The sequence below is a fragment of the Desmodus rotundus genome, chromosome 11, assembly GCF_022682495.2.
Source record: "Desmodus rotundus isolate HL8 chromosome 11, HLdesRot8A.1, whole genome shotgun sequence".
Lineage (NCBI taxonomy): Eukaryota > Metazoa > Chordata > Mammalia > Chiroptera > Phyllostomidae > Desmodus > Desmodus rotundus.
This window is the reverse complement of record NC_071397.1, coordinates 81171234-81193400: the sequence shown is the minus strand read 5'-3', so window position 1 is coordinate 81193400 and position 22167 is coordinate 81171234. Positions and strand designations below refer to the sequence as shown.

At 39.2% G+C, this 22167-nt stretch overlaps 1 protein-coding gene and 1 pseudogene across 12 annotated transcripts in view; both read left to right on the top strand.

Annotated features, from left to right (window-relative positions):
• Window positions 1-22167, top strand: part of AHI1 (Abelson helper integration site 1) — a 183274-nt gene that overhangs the window by 84870 nt on the left and 76237 nt on the right. The window lies entirely within an intron of this gene.
• On the top strand, window positions 746-2727 carry LOC112297191 (E3 ubiquitin-protein ligase RNF26-like; annotated as a pseudogene).

The window sequence follows — 22167 nt, the reverse complement described above, 5'->3', positions numbered from 1 at the left end:
AATAAAGTATTTTCTTCCTTCTTTGGTTTGTTCTCTTCAGAGTTTCTAGAATGCTACCCTTATTCATTCTAAAATTACTTTAAGTGGATACTTTGTTTAAGGTCCTCATCTAAGTATATTGACTAAATATTACAGCCTCTGCTCTCAGGCAGCTTACAGTCTCTGGCTGAGAAAACAAGTGAGCATGCAGCAAATTTTTTCAGAGTGGGGTAGATTCTAAAATCACAGTGTAAACAAAGTGTCACTGAATAAAGAGGGATAGAGCAGCTGAGAGGTTTCTCAGACTTTACATGTTCCAACAGAACTCTTGATTCCCTGCCCCAGAACTTCCTTTCACTTCCATTTCCCCTGCCACACAGGTCTTCAAATCCCAGCACATTTACCCAGCTGTTTCGGTAAAACTAGGAGCCATTCCTGATTCCTCCCTTCTACTTTCCTGCTTCTCTCCTGTCTCTTAGCTTATTCTCCCCATAGCAGCCAACATAATTCTTTGAAAATAAATTAGATAATGTGGCTACCCTGCTTAAAACTCTTAAATGGCTTTCTATCACAATTAGGACAAGTCCCAGAGCCCTTGCCCTGTCTCATAAAACCTCCCATGATCTTGCCTTTGTCTTCATCATAGGCCTCATCTGCAAGTGAGGCTTCAGGAAAGAGCCCATGGTGCCCAAGATCATGCCTGGAAGAGAGCTTGGCATAGCTAGGGAATGGTTTAAGTTTTAGTTTAGCTGGAGGAAATGGTGAGATGGATGCATTAGGTAAAACTGAGTCTGCAAAGGTACATTGGGGTCAGATTGTGTTCTGAGGAATTCACATTTTATTCTCTAATAAAAAGGGAGCTATCCAGAGGTATGACTGTGTAAGAGATGATAAAATGTATTTTTAAAAAATACAGGTGGTGACACAAGAGGACAGCACAATGGAGTGGAGGCTGCTCCTAGAGTTTGCTGAGGTTGACTCTCTTTCCCATTCCCTCTTTGGGCCCAGAGTGCTGAGAGCCCAGAGGACAGGGACTGGGCTGGGACAGGGACACCTGTGTAGCTGGACCTTGAGCCTGCCCCCAGCCTGCGCCACCCCACCCAGCCCACCCCGATCCCAGCCATTCTCGGTCTTCTCGCATTCTGATTCATCGCCTGGATGTGGTATGCCACCACTGGGTCTCCAAAGCTGACAGCCTCTGCTCCAGCCCAGGCTCTGCTCCACTGTAGAGATATTTGGCCTCTTCCCTCCCAAATAGTCTGCCTCCAAAACTGGGACTGCTGGGCCCGCTCCTGGGCCCCATTCCCTCCACTGAGACCATACTTAACTCTAACCCACTTCTCAGATTCTTGATTCTCTCCCTTAACTGGAAACTACTGACTTCTCTTCCAAATTAATCCCTGATCACCCTCCCCAGAATATTGGCAACCTTGCCACCCCCCTCAACTGGGAGCTAGACTTCCTTTTGACTGACCTCCAAAGGCCTGTCACGGAGGCTGGGTACCTGGTGGTGAATGGTGTGGGCCTGATGCCAGAAGTGCTGACCGTGGTGTTGGGCCTCAACTTCTTGCTGGTGTCCTCCCTCCCAGCTCCCCTGGCCTGGCTCCTAGCCTTCATCTACCACCTGCCACACGGTGTACTGACTAGTCTTCTGCACTTGGATCACGGAGTCCTGCTTTCACTGCCGGCCTTGATCAAAGCCTTGGTCTGATTCACTTTTGGGGGCTTTCACACCTGTGTACCCTGCTCTACAGTGACTGCTCTGGTCTGCAGAGCCTAAAGCTCCTGGGGCACCAAGCCTTTCAGGGAGCATTGAGGAGCTGAGATATACTACACCAGGGCATCCTCAGTGTGGTCTCCAGTGCTCTGCTGCATCTGGCCTGTGATAACTGTGCCATTGCCATGAGCCTGATGGCTTATGTGATCACCAGCCTGGTCAACATCTGCCTCTTTGGTACTCGTAATCTCTTCTCCCTGTTGCTATCCCTATGGGATGCAGTGATGGGGCCACTATGGAGGATGCCAGATGTTATGGCCACCTTCCTAACTCACATTTCCAGCAGTGCTGAAGTCATAGCCATCCTCCTTGATGTCCTGCCAACTAGCACTGGAACTCCTGGTTGCACCTCCCCACCTCTTGCCCGGCTTTGTGCTTGTCTCCACTTGTGCTGCTGGCTTGCATGCTGGCAGTGACAGGGTTGCACCTGGACCTCACCATGAGGCTGGCCACCTGGGCACTCAGCTCTACTGCCATCCATCCTTCCACCAGCTTCGGGAAGATGTGCAGCTGTCTCCCCTACCACTGGACTTAAAGGCTTGGTACTGAGTCTGGAGCCGCTGCCTGTAGCTGGCAAGCTGGCCGAACCAGGGTGGGGCACCTGGGGTTCCCCAAGTTGGCCCTAGAAGGGTGCCCTCAGCCAGGACCTGGCAACAGGATACTCTTCCTGAAGCAGGGTCCAGATCAGGGGCAGAAGAGGAGTAAATTACAGTGGCCAGAGTGACAGCTGCCTGGGGCAAGGAGAGGCTCAGTGAGGAGGAGCCTGTAGATGGGCAAGTTTTTGCCCATGGAAGTTGTTGACAGAGCAAGAGGAGGGGAAGAAGGGCATCATCTGCCAGGACCAGAGCAAGATGGTGCTGCTTCTGCCCTGTCAGCACCTTTTCCTGTCCCAGGCCTGCACTGAAATCCTGATGCAACACCCAATCTACCACCTCCGGAGCATTCTTCAGACCCTCAATGTCTACCTCTGAAAACTCCCTCCCTCCCTGCTCACTCTTCCAGCTCCAGGCTTTGCACAGCCTCCCGAGCTAGGACACTATTAACACCTGATCTCCAGGTCCTGGCCTTCATCCCCTTCTACCCCCCATGGCTGTCGTGCCAAGCCTCCAAACCATAGATCCAGGACATTGATATGGCACACCCTGGAAGACTGACCTGAGTGGGAGCAGGGTAACAGCTTCTCTTTATGCTGTGGGTCCCTGTGATGCTGAGGGTGGTGAGACTATTGCTGTGGACTCCCCTCCCCCTTACCAGAGCCTACCCAGAACCTAGCCTCTGGGGCACCCCCTCTGTGCTTCTAGTTTTTCTTTGGGAGATGTGCAGGTCCTTTCCCTGCCCCATCCCCACTGCCTCCCATCTTATGCAACTACAACACATCAATGTCATTTGGGTGTTTTGGCATCTCAAGGACCTTGTAATGATCTTGAACTTTTACTTGGTAGGTCTGGGGGTAGTATCTCTCAGATGCCCTTGAGTTACCACTTTTTAGGTTCATTCCCAACCTGATCCAATGGCTGAGGTCAGGATGGTGTCTGCACCCATCTTTGTGACCATGAACCCTCATACCCCAGCTCCACTGGAAGCCTCAGCAGAGAGAAGCAGATTTCTGTTCGTATCCCTTTCACTCCCCACATCACAGAGAAAAATGGCGTTTCCCTTCTGTTTGTCACTCCCTGACATTGGGGAGGGCACACTGCACATTGCACTAGGGTCCAAACGCAGTAGAGGCCAGGGCCTAGGCGCATGCAGTTTTTTGAGGGGTCTTCTGGTTCAGTTTCCAGTGAATGAAGTTTTGTTGACAACTCTAAAAAAAATACAGCTGGTGTCTGAATGAGGAATGGGTTAGAGAGAAAAAATCTAGATACAACTCTTACGAGATACTTTAGGAACTGTTCATTAATTAGGCTGCCACTCTATCTTCTTAATTAGAAAATAAATCAGTTAATCCTATTAAAATTAAAACTATAAATCTTTCCTGAGTAATTTGTATAAGAGAAAATTGTATAATTTTATTTGTCAAATGTACTTTAATAAAGCTGGGGAAAAAGAAAAGCGATTATAATTTTAACATTCTACATTAATTTGTAGTAATAGCTCATAATGCATCACCATGTATTAAACATGCTATACTGCATCTCAAAACTATTTTCATACTTTAGTATAATGGAGAAAATCTCTAAAACAATAACAGCAACTTGTGTTTGTATACTGTGGGGGTGCTTCATCCAGCAAAGCTGCCTTGGGCCACTACGGATGAGAATAAGTCTACCAAGACGTGATCTGCTTGGGGAGGAAAGGTGGCCAATTGCTTAAAGGAGAAGGGCCTTGAGCCTGTTCCTCAATGGGCTTTTATTGGGTTTAATTTGTATAGGAATACAGGGCGTATAAAGCTCATTGATCATTGTCAAGTAGTAATGATCAAACAATAGATAACATTCAGAGAACTATGAGGGCTTATTCTGAGTCAGGGTCAGATAGATAGAATGACACCAAAGGGCCATAAAACTTTGGAAAACAAATTCATTTTGTGCTTGGGCCCTTATCATTTAAGTTGAGGGTATTCTTAGCAAAACAGGTTTCACGGGATTTTATGCATGCTTTCTTAGGCCTGATTGCCCCAGAAATCACCCATTCCAGCACAGGGCCACACCTACCTCTTGCATTGTTTTAGGCTTAAGTCAGGTGGGGGTTGCAGGCAGCCAAGAGATTAGGAGATTTTTTACAAATAGAATGAGGACTCAGGCTGTGACAAAGCTGAGGGGTGAGGGTCCATCACCCCTTTTCTTAGTCCCCTAAGTCCTTTCCTGATGGCCCCTTTGTGACTATGCCTGTCTTAGGTTGTCCCTTCCTTGAGGAATCCTACCAGTCATTGTCTAAGCAGTCATCTGCCCAGGGCCAAGTAGCGTGAAGTAAAAGGGGCAGAGGCGGTGCCCTAGCCAGGAGGATAAACTTTGTCTCCTTAGTGGCTTATGTCCCAAGGTCTCTCCCTCAGCCTTAGCCATGGGGGGTTACAGCTTCTGAAACCAGGCAGGGCGGTTCCCAACAGTATACAAAATTAAGTGCTTTAATATATATCCTTCTTTGACATCAGATAGTGTCAACAACAACAACAACAAATTCTCTTTGAGAAGTAGGGTAAACATTGAAGTCATAAGGAGTGGAATCTTTTTAGAGCATCTAAATTGGGTGTCCAGCCTGTGGGCCCCATGTAGCCCAGGATAGATATGAATGTGGCATAACACAAAATCATAAATTCACTTAAAACTTTTTTTTTTGCTCATCAGTTTTTGTTAGTGTTTGTGTATTTAATGTGCGGCTTAGGACATCTCTTCTTCCAGTGTAAGCCAGAAACGCATACAGTTTGGACACCCCTGGTAGGACCTTGGAATTTGCTCTTCAGTTCCTTTACAGTGAAACTGAGAAGCAAAGCAGCTGACTTGTCAGAGTTCAGGTAGCTAGTGGCAGTCATGCCTGAAGCCAGATTCCTCACTCCTAGCTCAGGATCATCCTTACCAGGCCAAACTGCCTATTCCCAGAGAAGGACACAAGTGCAGGAGGTGGAGGAGACTGCCTGCTCAGGACCCTCAGGGAGCCAGTGCCTGGAGCCATTCCTTCATTCCTGGCCCACTGTTCTCCCACTCTGCCGGGAGGTCTCACTGGCTGTGGGTGTTACCATTGTTCCTGGCATTAGATGTATTGCCAAGTAATAACCTGAACAAGCACTGTTTGGAATACATATACCTGTAAAACTGAGGCATCAGGGAGGTATTTTCTGAGGATTAATAAACTTGATTTTTTTTGCCTTTAAATAAAATTCTGTGTTTGCAAGTTACTAGATTCTTTTTAAAAAGCTTGGTTCTAGTGAAACTGTGGTGTTTAGTCTTTAGTCAGTTCAGGAAGTTCTCTGCAGAGAAATTTTGTTCTGTGACAGTGTTTCAAAATCTCAGAACTCATTCAACCATCTCAGGAGACCTTATATAGAAGTAAATTTTTAAATGTGGCTTATTTAGTAAAAAATAAAATTAATCAATGTTGTGGGGGTCCTGAAAATTAGCCAGAAGTGCTTATTCTATTGGCAGTGGGGTAGTTGTATCATCTTTGTGTTTATACTTGAAAGACAGCATGTTTTATTTTTAAGAACTTGTTTTACCTTTTCACAGCATTGTGTTAAATTCAATTCATATTTAATAGATGGCTCATACAAAATGAAATGAATCATTTTATTAATATAATCTTTACTTCGTCTTTTTCAATTGTTGACTTGGAGTTTGAAGAGGGAGGCAGAGTGTAACTTGGTTTTAAAAACAACCAGTAGCTTCTGTCTTCATTTTTTTTTCACTCTCCATTAGGTCATATAAGCACATATGAAACTTGATAGCCAGTCGTTAAATCTAACTTTTTAACATACCCTAAATGGTCAAGTTATTTGACTTAAAATCATAACATCATTCTAATGACGTTGGTATTGGTTAAGATATCTGTCAAATTAACTTTTATGCTTTACATTTTGAATATAACTTGAAAAGCTGTATTTTTATATTTATTTTGTGTGTCTTTGGCAAGTATATATTTGTTCCCTTGAGAATAAAAAATTAAAATTAACTCTTAAAATTAGGAGCTATTTTTCCAGTTAAATTTCATTTTTATTGTTTTCAAGATTTTATCATTTCTTAAGGTTTAATTTGTTATAGAGAAGTGCACAACTTTTAAGATAACTGAAATGTATTTCTAGCCAAGATTGAGGTAGATAGATACACTTTTCCTCCTTGCACAACCAAAAGAAGGACAACAACAAATTTCAAAACAAAAAATAACCAGAACTGCCAGAAAATTGAACTGTATGGAGGTCCAACAACCAAGGAGTTAAAGAAGAAACATTCAGCTAGTATTGTAGGAGGAGTGGAGATGGGCAGCTGGGGTGGAGAGGAGGCATGGCAAGGTGGCGGAAAACCCACCCACCTGGGAATCAGCACCAGAAGGTCCCAATTTGCTTGTAAGTAGCAGAGGAAGTGACTAAAATCAGGGCAAGAGCCGAACAAGTGGCATTGTTCCCTTTCGGACCCCTCCCCCACAGACAGCACCACAAGGCTGAGTCATAGGTTGCCCTACCCTGGCAAATACCTAAGGCTCCACCCCTTACTACATAATAGGTGGGCTGAGACAAAAAAAAAAAAAATATATATATATATATATATATGGCCCTAATGAAAGAACAGATAAAACTCCAAAAATAGAACTAAGCAGTAATGAGAGAGCCAACCCATCACATGCAGAGTTCAAAACACTGGTAATCAGGATGCTCACAGAAATGGTTGAGTATGGTCACAAAATAGAGGAAAAAGTGAAGGCTATGCTAAGTGAAATAAAGAAAAATATATAGGGAACCAACAGTGAAGGGAAGGAAATGGGGACTCAAATCAATGATTTGGAGCAGAAGGAAGAAATAAACATTCAACTGAAACAGAATGAACAAAGAAGAATTCAAAAAATGAGGAGAGGCTTAGGAACCTCTGGGACAACTTTAAATATTCCAACATCTGGATCAGAGGGGTGCCAGAAGGAGAAGAGAAAGTGCAAGAAATTGAAAACTGATTTGAAAACAATGAAGGAGAACTTCCCCAATCTGGCAAAGGAAATAGACTTCCAGGAAGTCCAGGAAGCTCAGAGAGTCCCAAAGAAGCTGGACCCAAGGAATAACACACCAAGGCACATGATAATTACATTACCCAAGATTAAAGATAAGGAGAGAATCTTAAAAGCATCAGCAAGAGAAAAGGAGACAGTTACCTACAAAGGAGTTCCCATAAGACTATTAGTTGATTTCTCAAGAGAAACCTTACAGGCAAGAAGGAGCTGGAAAGAAGTATTCTAGGTCATGAAAGGCAAGGACCTACATCCAAGATTACTCTATCCAGCAAAGCTTTCATTTAGAATGGGAGGGCAGATAAAGTGCTTCCCAGATAAGGTCAAGTTAAAGGAGCTCATCATCACCAAGCCCTTATATGAAATATTAAAGGGATTTATCTACGAAAAAGATGATCAAAATTATGAACAGTAAAATGACAACAAACTCACACTATCAACAACTGAACCTAAAAAAAATGAAAACAAACTAAGCAAACAACTGGAACAGGAACAGAATCACAGAAATGGAGCTCACATGGAGGGTTATTAGTGGGGAGGGGGAGAGGTGAGAATGGGGAAAAAGATACAGGGAATAAGTGTAAAACAGACAGGGGGAAGTTAAGAATAGTATAGGAAATGGAGAAGCCAAAGAACATATATGTACAACCCATGGACATGAACTACGGTCGGGGAATGCCGGTGGGACGGAGTTCCAGGGCAGAGGGGTGTAAAGGGGAGAGAAAAATGGCACAAATGTAACAGTATACTCAATAAAATATATTTAAAAAAGAAAAAAATAACAAGATGAATTCTGCTTGGGCCATAATTTCACCAGAGAGTCCATGATACCCTTGTCTAACCCATTGCAGAAGGTACTATAAGTAAGCTGGAAACAAGATGATTCTTGTATTTCAAAAGAAGAAAAATATGTATTTTTGGCAAAAATTAGGAATTAGAATAAGTCTCAGTAAACACAGTTGATGTTAAAAGGGAGTTTCCATTTTAAGGAAGGTAAAGTGAACTTCAAAGAACTTTCTCGTCCAATCAGAACTGGCAGTGTTTTCTGTTAGTATTGCTTAATGAACTTTAAACTATGAATTGGAAAAAATATTTTATTGAATCCTCTTTCCAAACCTTGGAATTCAAGTTTAGATGGTAGGATGGGTGAAAGGAATTAATTCACTACCATAGGTAAAGATAATCTACTACGGAATTAACTGATTTTCTGTAGACAAAAGTCCTTAAATGTGCTCTATGGAACTAAAAAGAATAAGGGTTCTATTACACAGTTTTTAAAAGCAAGATTTTTTCAAATATGAATTCAGGACTCATGAATTACTATGGAAAAAGCAGTGGCCCTCGGGTCACAAGGCCAGAAGAGCTGGGCCCGAGCCCTAGCCAGCACTTCTCAGAGCTGTTACCTTGGGTAGTTTACGTTCTCTCTCTGTGCATAATGTCTCTGTTTTCAACTTCTTTTAAATTTCCTGCTTCATGGAATCATGAGGATCAGAACTATATTTTAAATACTTTGAAATGCATGAGATACTGGGAGACTAAACAACATGAGTTTTTATGGGAGATTCTTTCCATTTTTTTTTAAAGTTTGAAATTATGCAATTTGCACTGTGGCCAAAGGAATGGAGAAAATCTTGTTTTAAGACGTGATTTAATAAAATGTGTTAAGTGATTATTATAGAAAAAAAGAACATGTCAGAGAGGCAAATAATGGGTATAGAAGTTTTAGAAGCATGCCAAAAAAGACATTAAGGTGAAGTAATTTTAAGAGGAGAGTTATTAAACAAGCATCGCAAACTTTAAATAATCCACTAGAAACCACTTAACTTTTAAAACTTCGGCTTTCCACATAAATACCAGTCAACAAAAAACCCTGGAGGTGAGACTATTTTCATATTTGGATTTTCCTGGACACTGAGCAAAAGACCTTGATCATGTGGATTTTTTACCTTTAACATGACTATTCTACATTTCCCTTCCACAAAAACTGAGATTTCATTTGTTCAACTTTTTTTTTGTTGCTCTTTCATAACTGGATTCTCTGAAATTGATGTTTGTTAAATTAAAGGTATAAGGTACCATTTTAGTAACCAATATCAGAATTTCACTGAGTTCTCCAGTGAGCTGAGTTAATCCACTTATTAAAGATTAAAACTTACTTTCACGTGGAATAAAAGCCCCTTTATTTCCTGAATAATGTCATATGAATTAGTAAAGTGTTTCTAATGCTATTAATAAAGTATATTCTGTATATTTTAAAATTTAAAAATCATTTTTATGAACTATTAAATATTAATATAATTAATGAATTGTTCTCATGCACAGGGATATGCATGTAGTATTAATGTCCCCTTTGAGATATTAAATTTCTCCTAATATTCTCTGAGGGCAGAATATAAATGCAAGCTTTTCTAATTTATATCTGCTGATTTTAATGAGCTTAAAAAATGCTATTTTCTAGCCATTTATTTTGTAAGAAGCTATTTTATATGGTATTTATGTGGTGCGTATAGTTTGAACCTTAACATTTTCAGCCCTGTTCCTCAATCTGTTAAACATACAAAATTTACTTGAGGCTATTCTTTTTCAGTCACATTTGCATGGTGGGGGCACGTTTCGTTTGTGAACCTACTAAATTCAGTTGTCAAAGCATATTGTAGCATTTGCCCAGTGGATTAATTTTAAAAGTGAAATAATTATATTCATATTCAGTGAAAATTAAAAAAAGCAGCTGAAGGTCATAAACTACCATTAAAATGAGATCTTAGTGATTTAATGGATATGAAAACTATGATTTAATGCAAAATAGTAAAAGTACACACTAGATTATTGAATTTGTATTTTATAGAAGATTCTGATGTTTGCCAATTGATATATTAACTTCTTAATTTGTTTTATATTTTGAAGATTTATAGAAGTTATTTGCATACAGCCTCATATTTAAAAGACTAGTAAAGTTTGTGAGAGGCCAGTAAAAATTTAATAGAGCTGTTGTAGTATACATGGCTCTGAGTGTGAAGTCTAATCACAGAAAAGATACTCATCCTCAAACTTGTGTAGCAGGATAGCTAGGCCAACCAGTTTTTGTCACATATGTGACAGAAATGTAATCACTGCCCTTGGTGAGCTTCAGCTTCCTGAAAGAAGCCTCTGTATTTGACTCCTCTGTCTCACTTCTTGCGATAACATTGCCGTTCTTTCACTTGGAAACTGGATTCGTCTTTGACTCTTCTCATTTCCTTTATCGAACTAGTCAGTCTCAGAGTCTTCTCATTTCTTTATTCTAAGTCTCTCTTCACCAGTCATCCTTTTTAATCTTGATAGTTTCTTTCTTGTCCTGTTAGCTCCTGTTTTCTAGTATGAGTTTGTGGATGTCATGGCATCTTTCTAAATAGGAACGTAAAGCTCGTTTCTCTGAAGTGATGTTTCCTCTCTGTTCAGCTATTTCATATGTTTATCTATCCTGTTTTTTTCTTTCATGCCAATGATTGTTTATTTCAGGTGGTCCTTGGCATGTCTGTTTTTAAGAATGGCCCTGGCCTGGTGGCTCAGTAGGTGGGGGTTTCTTCTCATAAAGGTTGTGGATTCAATTCCCAGGTTAGGGCACATACCTAGGTTTCAGGTATAGTCCCCAGTTGGTTGGGATGCAAATGGGAAGCAACCAATCGATGTTTCTCTCTCTCCCTCTCCCCCTGCTGTCCCCCCACTCTCTCTTACACAAATCAATGACCATGTCCTCTGGTGAGAATTAAAAAAACAAAATGGAGGACCGGGTACAAATATGGTGTCCCCCTTCCGTTGCGTAAATAGCTCTGTGATCTCACTATGTTGTTCACCTTACCAGAAAGTTTGTTGAGAACTTTGTGTATATAGACAAGACATATTAACTCGCGGCTTGTATTTAGGGTAAGCAGGCAAGATAAATGGGTCCAGCTGTCAGACTATTTGTCAGAATGAGAATAAGAGGGACAACATTATCCACTCTAGAGGTCTTTACTCTTCCCAGTGCTTCGTCCAATATTATTTTTAGAGACAATTCCACTGATTCGTTTTTTCCTGGGGTGAATGCCCTACAGCATCCATTTTATGTGGGATCTGCAGCCTATGTGGGTTACTTTTTACACACAAGCCTTCAGTTATTTTCCTGGGGTTCATTTTATTTTGTCGCCTACCAAAAGTGCTGAATCTGTACTCACAGATCCTCTGAGCTTCCTTGTCGGATAGATTCTGTATCTCCTGCAGCTCACCATAATGTTTTCACTGACATGTTTCTAATCACTGTCCATCTTCTATAAATTCATTCAAACCTGTAATATTTTTTTCAAGCTCACTAGTGACTTTAACATTGCAAATTCCCATGGTCAAGTCTTTGTCCTTATTTTACTTGATTTCATGAACATTTGACACATTTGATCACTTCTTATACACTGGTCTCTAGGACACCACATTCTGTTTTCCCATCTCCTTAGCAACTACTTTTTTTTTCTTTCAGTTTTGTTTTGTATCGGTTTCAGGTGTACAGCTTAGTGGTTAGACAATCATATCCTTTACAGAGCATTCTCCTTGATATTTCCAGTACCCATAACTGATACCATACATAGTTATAATATGGAAGATTTCATATTTCATCATCATAATTCTGCAGATGTTATTAATGAGCAATATTGATTAACTTGAATACTCTAAAATTTTCTTAATTTTGTATTTAAATCAGTACGTGATGATGTAGTAGCACTTAGCCAAGCAATTGGAGACACCTGAATTTAGATCCAGATTCTGTTACTTATGCTGTGACCTGGAGCAAGTTTTTCATCATAGTGACTTGCCATTTGAAAATAGATGATAGAGTTTAATGCAAGTGAAATTAACCTATGTTAGACTTATAATACAATAAGAATTATAGATACTATCTTTTAGTATATTCAGAAGTATTTTAATTATTTTTAATATATTTTATTGATTATATTATTACAGTTGTCCCAATTGTTCCCCTATGCCCCCCTCCACCCAGTAACCCCTATTCCCCCCTCCACCCAGTAACCCCTATTCCCTCCGCCATTCTCCCCACTTAGTTCATGTCCGTGGGTCATGCATATAAGTTCTTCAGCTACTCTATTCCCTATACTGTACTTTACATCCCTGTGGCTATACTGTGACTACCAATTTATACTTCTTAATCCACTCACATCTTCACCCTTTCCTCCACATCCCCCACCCATCTAGCAACCATCAAAACACCCTGTGTATCCATGATTCTCTGTTCTTCTTGTTTACTTAGTTTGTTTTTTTGATTCAATTATTAATAGGTATGTGTTTATTGCCATTCATTGTTCATAGTTTTGATCTTCTTCTTTTTCTTAAATAAGTCCCTTTAGCATTTCATATAATAATGACTTGGTGATGATGAACTCCTTTAGCTTTACCTTGTCTGGGAAGCTCTTTATCTGCCCTTCAATTCTAAATGATAACTTTGCTAGATAGAGTAATCTAGGTTGTAGATCCTTGCTTTTCATCATTTTGAATACTTCTGGTCCATCCCTTCTAGCCTGCAAAGTTTCTTTTCAGAAATCAGCTGATAGTCTTAAGGGGACTCCTTTGTAGGTAACTCTCTGCTTTTCCCTTCCTGCTTTTAAGATTGTGTTTATCTTTTTAACCTTTGGCATTTTAATTATGATGTGTCTTGATGTGGTCCTGTTTGGGTCCATCTTGTTTGGGACTCTCTGTGCTTCCTGGACTTGTATGTCTATTTCCTTCATAAGTTTTCAATTTCTTGCTCTTCCTATTCTCCTTCTGGCACCCCTATGATTCAAATGTTGGCACATATGAAGATGTCCCAGAGGCTTCTTAGCTTGTCCTCATTTTTTTTTATTCCTTTTTCTTCTTGCTGTTCTGATTGTGTTTCTTTCTTCCTTATGTTCTAAATCATTGATTTGATTCTCACTGTTGTTTCCCTGTAAATTTTTCTTTATTTCACTTAGTGTAACCTTCATTTCTGACTGGGTCTTTTATGCTGTTGAAGTACCTAGTGAGTTCCTTGAGCATCCTAATAACCAATGTTTTGAACTCTGCATCTGATAGATTGATTATTTCTCCATTTTGTTTAGTTCTTTTTCTGGAGTTTTGATCTGTTCTTTCATTTGGGCCATACTTCTTTGTCTCTTCATTTTGGCAACCTCCCTGTGTTTGTTTCTGTTTATTAGGTAGAGCTCCTTTGACTTCCTGTCTAGTAGCATGGCCCAATGAAGAAAAGCACACCTGTAAATTGGATGGGGCAGAGCTTTAGATAATCGCCAGGGCAGGGCAACCTGGGTCACCACTCTGTGGCCTATGTGGGGGAGGGCTCAGAGAGGGGACAGTGCTGCTGCCTGGCCTCTGGTGTTTTCTCCAGGAGGAAGCTCTCCTGTCACTCACTGATGCCAGATACTTCAGTTTCTCCCAGTATGGCACTGGTGCCCCTCCAGGTGTTGCCCTGGTGCTGAAGCCCAGAGGGAGTGAGTCTGTGTAAGTCCTACATCCCATATAAGCCCTTTAAGAGGAGACTGCTGAGAATCCCAGTTTTTTCCGCCACCCCAATCCCCACTAGTTTTTACAGCCAGAAGTTATGGGGACTTATCATCCTGGCATTGGAATTCTTGGCTGGGTGGTCTCTGGTGTGGGGCTCAGATCCCTCACTCCTGAGGTATCCCTCCTGATTTTTATCTACCACACATGGGTGTGGGACTGCCTGTTCGGTGTCTCTGGCCCCCTTACCCATTTGGATGAATGTGGCTTCTTTAATTCCTTGGTTGTCAGACTTCCATAGAGCTCAATTTTGTGACACAATGTTTACTTTGCAGCCTAGTTAACATTTTTGCTGTGGTTGTGCAAGGAGAGCCATGTTTACCTAGGTCTCCATCTTGACCAAGTAATTATTTTTTTTTATTTTATCTTTATTGTATTTTTTCCGTTACCATTTAGTCCCCTTATACTTCCCTCACCCCAGCAATCACCACACTGTTGTCCATGTGTCCTTTTTCCTTTTTGCTCAATCCCTTCACCCCTCTATTTTAATTATTAAAACTTTTTGTTTTAAATTAATCCAACTTCCCATTAAATTTTAGAAAGAGAAATCACTATGGTCTTAGATTTAAACTTAGTGAATGTCTTATGTTAATATCCATAATCCTCTAGTACAGCGGTCCCCAACCTTTTTGGCACCAGGGACCAGTTTTGTAGGAGACAGTTTTTACATGGCGGGGTAGGGAGGTGGTTTTGGGATGATTCAAGTGCATTACAATCAAGCTCACTTCCTGCTTGCTGTGCAGGCCGGTTCTAACCAGGCCTGGACTGGGAGCAGTCTGCAGCCTGGAAGTTGGGGACCCCTGCTTTAGTACATATATGTATATTTTCAAAATACAAGTTCTAGGCATACTGATTAAACATTTTCCAAGACAATAGAGGTTTTGCCCTGGCTGTTGTGGTTCAGTGGATTGCGTGTGGGCCTGCAAACCAAAAGGTTGCTGGTTCAATTGCCAGTCAGGGCACATGCCTGGGTTTCGGGCCAGGTCCCCAGTAGGGGGCGCATGAGAGGCAACCACACATTGATGTTTCTCTCCTCCTTTCTCTCTCTTCCCCCTGTCTAAAAATAAATAAAAGTCTTTTAAAAAAAGACAGTAGTGGTTTTTATTAGATAATTCTAAAGAAGAAGACTTGAAAGGTTTCAACTTCTTTATCAGAACATAATTTATATCATGGTGAAAGTAGTGAATGTTCTGAATTTGCTGCTGTGCCTCCAAGGTAAAATGGAACCATCAGTACGCTGAAAGTGAGGGTTAGAGGAAGAATTACAACAGCTCCGCAGGGCTGCAGCAGGGAAGGGGCGAGAGCGGGTTATAAGATGACTAAACTATTTTTGAACAAGTACTCCTTTATTATTGGTTTTTATAGTTTGAGAATAAGACTACATTTACTGTTATTTAATATTAAACATATGATGCCTTTTACTGTTTTTATAATCTCAAACTGAAATTGGCAGCTTTTTAATTTTTAGGACAATTGGGCATAAAAAATATTAGTGTAGGATATAGTTCCAAATACGTAATTTTTAAAGTAGATTCTTCCATAATTTTTTCTGATTATAAAATTAGTAATAATATGGTCTTGAAAAAAATGAGTATTCCATAATGTTGAAACCTTTTTTTCAGTAGCTAAATATTATGGTTACTTTTAGTTTTTCAATATTATAAGGAATATATCCGTATATGAAAATGTTGACCTGTATATCTATATGTGAAAACATTGTTCATATCTCTGATATGAACAGTATTTTAATTTATACTTAAAATAAAAGGTCAGATTTAGTCCATACTAATCATATTTATTTCTTCCCTTTATATAACTGAACATTACCATTTTGCATATTTCAAATCACTTTCTATTCTAGCCTTTATGTTCCATGATTCTGTGAAAAATAATAAGTTTTAAAAGCTAGTAATCATTTTATACTTACTAATTTTGCTTGGGGTAGGCACTGCTAAGAACCAAAGAAGCACCCCTTCCCCAGTCAAGGAGAAAATGTAAAATACCATTTATATCATAAAAATAAAAATTTTTGTTTTCTTCCTAAATGTCTATGTCCTAAAGTAATTTTTTAAAAATAAAATCAATGACAAGAAACACTTTAGTTTTTAAACATTTGGTTGTATCTACTGAAGGCCCTAGAAACTCATAGGAAGACCTTGGAAATGCAGAAGAAACGGGATATGTAAATTAAGTTCTCATATACTTGTACTCAGGTTATACTTTTCTAAAATGCAGAGTAGCCCTAAGGTTTCCCTTAGACGAGCTGAGTGCATGCTTTTGCATTTTGTGGTTTAGTCAGTTTGGTCTGGATAGTGAACAGTCTGTGATGTCACAGAACTTACTGGTAATGTTTTCTGGAAATGAATATCCATCATTTATTGAAAATGCCAACTAATGATGGAAATTAGGTTTAGGAAGCAGGCCTTGTGGTAATGAAAGAGGTGTCTATGTAGCGTTGATTTGTATTTTCCAGAATTTTAAATGTGTGTTCTCAGGAAGCTTCCTTGAATGAAAATGTGAAGACGCCATCTGTATATTTCCTAGCAACCTGCCTATGCGTTTGAGAGCAAGGTCGATGACAGATATGGAAACTAAAAAATGAGTAAATGCAGTGACTGGTCATTTTTCAAAAATAACTTAGGAGGCTTTTGCATTGTAAATGCTTATTAAGTAAAAAGTAGAATATTATTCTAATTTTAAGCAACTTTTTTACCCTTAGCTCTCTCTACTATAAAATCAACTATAATTTTACAAGGATTATAAAAATTGAGAATGATTTTTGACTAATATCCATATTTTTTTTAGCAAAACCAAAAATACTATATTTTAGTGGAAGCACCCTAACAAAAAACTATTAGCCACTTTAAAAAATAAAAACTTTTTATAATTAATGAAAATTTTATACAGTTCATCATCCAATGTTTTTGGAGAACCCACTATGTGATAGGGATTGGCCAAGCCCTGGAGAAATGGGAGAAAAATACTACCCTGAAAAGTCCTCCCAGGGTAGCTGAAGAATTCAGCTGCAAAGACACAGTTACAGTATGATGGGTTTGAGTTCAACAGGCAATAAGCATACACTGGGGGAGCATAAAAAAAAGGAATAAATCTAAGTATATCATCCTTACAAAATGCACTTAGTTTCATGGCCCTGCATAGACTTCTTTGTTGTCTATATAATACAGAACAGTATTGTCCAACTAAGACTCCTCCAAATGATCGCAGAGGGCTAGGAGTCTGGCTTTTCTTGCAGTCTGCAGTGTCACAAGTCATGTAATAGTCTTAGTCACTGTGCTCCATGCTTCAAATCTGCCTCCCAAGGGTGTTCTGGTGTTCTGGGAAGGAGTGAATAACTATAAAGCCCTCCATTTTCTCTCGTATTAATGTGTGGGAGTGACTGTGTGTGTGTATATGTACTTGCCCTGCTTTTGAAAGGAATCAAGTCTTTCACATCTCACAGCTGTTAAATTTTGTCTGAGCAAAACAGGTTTTTAATTTTGGCCAACTCAAAATCAACAAAGTTCGGGGGTAGGGGGTTTTTAGGAAGATTGTCTCTTGTTTCCTTCTCTATTTTTGTACATTATGAGGCTTGTTATTTAATATTATCTCCGTCTTTTTAATCTGTATATTCTCAAGAGAAGATTTAACAAAGAGTTGAAAGTAGAACACCTTAAAAGCCGATGTTAAAGGCAGTTATAAATGCACAGTGTAGAAGTTAGGCAAATTAATGTACCTCTTAATATTCATTGAACTTTTGTAGGGGAAGAGTTGATACAGCATGATAAGGCTATTTTTTAAATGACTTCTCTTTGCGTTATGGAAACCATTTTCTGAATTATCATGCTTATGTTCAGAATTGAAATTTATTATCCATCCCTAGAATTTAAATTATACCTTTTATGGATAGAACTGAGAAAATGAGTTCTTACTTTCCTTCAGTCTCAGTACCATACTGGTGTAATAAACAAAAGTACTTTTTCCATTATTAAATCCTTTCTCACTTTAACTTCATCTTTTTTTGTGTTTTTAAATACTAAAGGATGTTTAATTCCTGCTTATGCAGATACTGGGAAAGCAAGATTCATTCATACATTCGAAAGTACCCAGTGAATACTTACTTTGTCTCAGGCACTATTATAGGTGTTATGTAAATGTTATCTGTGAACAAAACAGGTAAAAATCCATGTTCTTGTTCATCTTACCATCCAGTGAAGAGAGACAGACAATAAGCAAACAAATATGGAATAAAAGGCAAGCAAAGCAGGGAAAAGAGATAAAAGTGAACTGGGGAGTGGAGTTATGTTGCTGTTTTAAGTGGCATGGCTAAGGAATGCTTCACAAAGAAGCTGATATGAGCAGAATTTTGAAGGAGAAAGAAAACCATGTTATCCCCTAACCAAGATCCTGAGTTAGGAGTGTGCTTGGTGTGCATTTTGAGCAGTAGAGGCCAGTATGGCTAGAGTGGAGGGAATGAGGGGGAAGATAGAAGACAATGTGGCCAGAGGGATAGCGAAGGCCCAGATTGTACAGAACCTTGTGTAAATGAAGTGCAGAACACCACCCCATCCCTAGCATTGGCAGTGTTCCCTAGAGACATATTTTTAAAAGGGGGATGTAGGTGGGATTGTGCAGAATACTGTGATGGGTACTGTTTTGCATCACATTAGGTGACATACAATGCCAGGTCGTCTGACTGTTCATGTCACTAATTTTGTCCTTGATTAAGGGAGGATACCAGATCTCTGTTGTAAAGATAAATTTTTCCCTTTGTAATTGTTGAATAAAATGGGGGATGATACTTTGAGACATGTGAATATCCTATTACCCAACAACCTTACTCAATGGTTTCAGCATCCATTAATGGTCCTTGCCTGAATTAACTATTTCACTGGTCAGGGTGATGCAGAATGGTGGGTTTCTAATGTTATAATTGCTTCTACATTTGTTGGCTGGTGGGCAGCCAGGAAGAGTATTCCGTTTGTTTTTTTTTTATGGCCCCTTTTTGAGTATTATAGACTTTTTAATTCAATTTCTTATACTACTTTACTGTCATTTGCTTTGTGTTACTCAGGTTGTCCCTAATTTGGTGGAGAGCGCATTCACATCTGTTCCCATGTTCTTTGACACGAACCTATTAGCCTTTGAGTACTTCCTCACTTACTGTGTCCTAGGTTCACCTTGCACTTTGCCCCAAAGCTGGAATCAGTCATTTCTCCAGGGATCACTGGTGCCATTTAGTGGACAATGGAATTTAGAAACTAATATCTAGAATTAAGTACACTTACTGCTATCAGGATATCATTGCTTCTAAGATCTTTTAGTAGACATATCTAGCAAATCAAGTTTTTAAAACTCAATTAGTTTATACTGATGTTTCCAATTCAAATTTTAAATTGCCTTTACTGTACATTGTGTTTGTGTGCTTTTTCTTTATGTAATTGGGAGACTTGCCATTCATCAGTAATGTAGGTTACAGACGTGTTCGCCCAGATTGCCATTTGTCTTTGACTCTTCAGCGCAAAACTTTTGTTTACAAAACCTTTTTTTATGCCTAGGTTTTTAAAGGTATTTGCTATGTTTTCTTCTAGGATTGGTATAGCTTCATTTTTATCATTTAAATCTCTGACCCATTAAGAACTTCTCTGTTTTATGGTATGCGGTATGGATCCAATTTTCTTTTTAAATGTTCACCAAGGCTGAGTGACCCAGTTGATTGGAGCATCGTCCCGTGCACCGAAAGGCTGCGGGTTCAATCCCATGTCAGTCACATACCTAGATCGTGGGTTCAATCCCTGGTCTGGGCGTGTATAGGAAGCAATGGATTGATGTTTCTCTCTCACACACTGACGTTTCTCTCTCTCTGTCTCTCTCTCACCCTTCCTCTCTCTCTAGAATCAATAAGCATATCCAATATCCTCTGGTGAGGATTAAAAAAAAAAGACAATTAAAAATGTTCACCCAGCTGTCCCAACACCATACATTAAAAAATATTTCTTCGGCTTCATGTATCATCCTTCCTTCTGTAGTTAGATGTATTTCTGAACATTGTAATGTGTTCTGTTGTTCTGCATGTGTACTCCTGTGTCATTACCTCATTGTTTTAACTACAGAGGCTTGATATAGATACAGATATTTAGTAGAGTTTATTTTCACTCACTGCTCTTTCCCCCACCCCAGGATTTTTCTAGGTGGTATTGCATATTCTTCTATATGAATTTTAGAATCAACTTGTCTAATGTGAGGGGGGAAAACCTTTTTAATTGCAATCACATTAACTTTATATATTATCTTGAAGAGAATGATCACTTGTATGATGTTATATTGTCTTGTCTCAGAACAAGGATGCCTTTCTGTTTGTTCAAGACTACTTTTATGTCTTTCTGAAGTATTTTAACTCTTTTTTAGTATACTTTTGTACATTTCTTGTATTTATTCAAGTATTCTATCTTTTATCACTCTTAAAAATGAGATACTCTCTTCAATTACTTCTTCTGACTGGTGGTTTGAATATGTAAAGGATATTGATTTTTTTATATTTTATATTGTGTTGACTTTCTCATTTATTAGTTCTATTCTTGGTTTTGTTAATTTTAGCATTAACTCTTGGACTTTCTAGGTATAATATTGTTATCTGAAAAAGTTTTATTTTTTTTTCTAATTCTTAAGTAGCTAACTGGCTACCTACTGGCTATCATTAATAGATCAACAAACATTAAGTGTTCATTTGATGTGGAGAAAAGGGAACCCTAATGCACTGTTGGTGGGAATGCAGACTGATGCAGCCACTGTGGAAAACAGTATGGGATTTCCTCAAAAAATAAAAGTGAAACTGCTTTTTTACCCAGCAATTCTACTGCTGGGAATATGCCCCAAGAATCCCAAAACATCAATTCAAAAGAACCTGTGCACCCCTATGTTCATAGCAGCTTTATTTACAATAGCCAAGTGCTGGAAACAGCCTAAGTGCCCATCAGTGAATGAGTGGGTCAAAAAACTGTGGTACATTTACACAATGGAATAGTACACAGCAGAAAGAAAGAAAGAACTACCTTTTGTGACAGCATGGATGGAACTGGAGAATGTTATGCTAAGTGAAATAAGCCAGTCGATGAAAGGCAAATAAATACCATATAATCTCACTTATAAGAGGAATTTAATAAACAGAATAAACTAAGGAGCAAAATAGAACTAGAGATATGGAAATGTGGAACAGACTGACGAGGGAGGGAGATAATAGTAGAAAGAAAGGGAAGAGACTAGTCAAAGAACATGTATGAATGATCCATGGATGTGGACAAGGTGTGGGGATTGCCTGGGGGTGGGGGTGGGCAAAGGGGAGAATTTGGGACAATGGTAAGAGAATAACAATAAAAAAGAAGAAGAAAGGGGAAAAAACCTCTACTGAAATACAATAAATACTTCTTTATTTTTTCCTGGCCATAAATAATGGAAGCATAATTCTCTCTAAAGATTCATGGTGATTTCCGAAACTCAAATAGGGTGCATGGTTATAGAGTTACCTGAAGCAAAAACCTCTTAAAATGGTATAACGAAAGGGGAAGTAAAAGTTCTCCTGCCTACCACAGTGCCTTGTGCTCAGTGGATCGCCCGTACACATTTGGTGATGATACGTAAGAGGGCTGGATGTACATTTTGGCTTCAGAATTTGGCACATATTTCTCCTTATTTTTGCTTCTGCAATAAATCTGATCGTCTTTGTTCCCTCTTTCCTTTGATCATGATCCTGAGTTGAAGGTTGGTAGAGTTTAGGGAAACTAAAAATATATGCAATTCAGCTGTTGAGATCAGTCAAGTACAAATGGGCTAAAAATGTCACATTCTGATCTCCTCCAAAATGAAATACCTAAAGCATCTCCCAAGAAGCATAAAATTTCTTCCACTACTTTTTCTAGAGTGTGTTAATATCTGGAAAATTAGGAAAACTTTTAAGTAATACATTTCAGTTTTATATTAAATTTAAAAACATTACCAAAGGAAGTAGTAAATTAACATTTTTGAAATCAGTCCCAGAACATTTAACTCAAACATTCCAATGATTAATGCAGTCTTGTTAACACTGCATGGATATGCCATAGATTATATTCGTTCAGTCAGTATTTGAGTCAACTCTTGAGGACTTTCTGTGTTTCAAGCATCTGGCCTAGGTACTGTGGATACAAAGATGAATAAAATTAGGTCCTGACCACAGG